Genomic DNA, 2,047 nt, shown 5'->3' with positions numbered 1-2,047 from the left:
TTTCTCCTCCCCGCTCTCTGGCTTCTCTCCCTTTCCTCCTCTACACTTTCTTTCTATCATCTCCTCTCTCTCTCTTTCTCTCTCTCTCTGTGTCTCTCCCTCCCCCTTTCCTCCTCATCCTCCCCCCTCCCCTCCTCTCTCTCTCTATCCCCTCCTCTCTCTTTCTCCAGCAGTGCATCACTTCTGGCGGTGGATGTCACCGAGGCTGAAGCTGAGGCGACTCTGCCCCTGATTGGCTGCCATTCACAAGTTAGCGATAAAGAAAAGGGAGAGAGAAAACGGGAAGAAAAGCAAAGGGTTGGGGGGGATGGTTGGGGGTGAGGGGCTTACATCCCAGTGAGCATCAGTTGACTGTGGAATGGAGAAACAGGGGAGGTTAGAGGCTGAGGAAGAGGGTGGACGCTGGGAGGGCACAGAGTGCTTTCCTTTTTTTCACACTGTGAATGCATCCAGAAAGCTCTCTACATAAGAGGCTGTGCTGAAAGCGACTGCTATGACGGATCGGCCGTATGATGTTTGATGTCTAAAGCAATCTGCCCCATCTAATCTTCTTTCAATGACAGTGGAATGAAGGAGAAAAAGGCCATAACTTGTAAATCAGCCACACAGCGCGGGGTGTGGGAGGGGAGGGATGGGGGGCGTCTTTTTTGCTCTGTTCATCTTCATCTTCGTCTTTCGTCCTGCTGACTTGGCCGGCAGCGTGTGGCAGGTGCACATGCAGTCCAGGCACTCCGTCATCTCTTCTCATTACATGCTCCATGTCGGATGCATATCAATACGTCTCCATATAGTATGTGTCTATCGAGGGGCGATATAGCATTCTAATTCAGATGAAAGGAACGGGAGTGTTATACATCATGGAGGTGTTTGATGCTGAGACGGAGAGGGACGGGGACGCGATGCGTTATTAGATACCGATATCTGTCCCCAACATGTACCTTGGGCAGATAAACGGTTGGTTGAAGTGACTTTGAAATGCATGGGATGCCACTCAGAGCCGCGCGGTTGATGAATAATTGAAGAAAAGCAGCGGTTTCACTGGCCAACCTCATCCGAGCTCAAATTTTATCTCCGAATATCTGTGCGAATAGATTATCAGCTCAAACTCTGTGCACCAGATAAATAAAAATGCAAACAGGCCAAACTAATTAACATCGGAACAAGAGGCGAGGTAGCCTCCCTGTGATACCAAGCCAAGTCCTCACACTTACCTAACTCACTCCCTGGTTGCGGGTTGTGGTGCTGGGAGATTAAGAAGTAGGTGTTTGTGTTTGTTCATGTGTGCACATGTTGGCCCGTTGTATGTACGGCTGGGGGAGGGGGAGTTTGTCATGTTTACTTATACCCGTGTGTGCAAGGGATGGATGCAAAATGTGCATGTGTTTGCAAGTGTGTGTTCCTCACTAATAAGCCATTGGGAAAAAAAGCAAGCTAATTTGTACATCTCTGCATAGAATTAGTATTAATTTACCTGCTATCTGCGCCCCTGGGACGTTAATAACGCTGTTGTTACGCAGCCCAAACAGCTCTGTGCAAACATCAGAGAACAAGAACAAGCATTGTACCCAACTGTTTCAGGACATATAGAAACGTGTTTTCACAGCCAAAGTTCTCTACTACTCTATACACACACAAATTCCAATCTTCTCATCTTAATTTCACAGGCCTTCCAGGCAAACAACTTCCCAAATTCCCATAGTTTTTTTTTCTCGTCGTCCTGATGAGGACTCCATTACATTAAATCAAAGTTTCCCAGGCCGAGGAAACAGCTTCCTTAAGTAAGGGTGTCTCCTGATCCTCTCCCTATTCTCAGTGTCGGCTCCCATCAGCATCACTTTCCTCGTTGCACTTGCATTCACCTCCACAGTCCTAGCTGCCGCTGATTAGTTCTCTGATTTCCCTTGCCTTCCCGAAGGAGCGCTCAAGTGCGGATGTCTACCCACTGTTTGCTGTGCTAGCATAACAACTGCAGCTGCTGATAGGTTATTGATATAGCTCTCTGTATGGCAATGACAAGACCACATTAGCTGAGCAATGAGAACTGAAA

This window comes from Sebastes umbrosus, chromosome 21 (assembly GCF_015220745.1).
Source record: "Sebastes umbrosus isolate fSebUmb1 chromosome 21, fSebUmb1.pri, whole genome shotgun sequence".
Lineage (NCBI taxonomy): Eukaryota > Metazoa > Chordata > Actinopteri > Perciformes > Sebastidae > Sebastes > Sebastes umbrosus.
The sequence above is the reverse complement of the archived record's forward strand: the minus strand, read 5'-3'. Positions refer to the sequence as shown.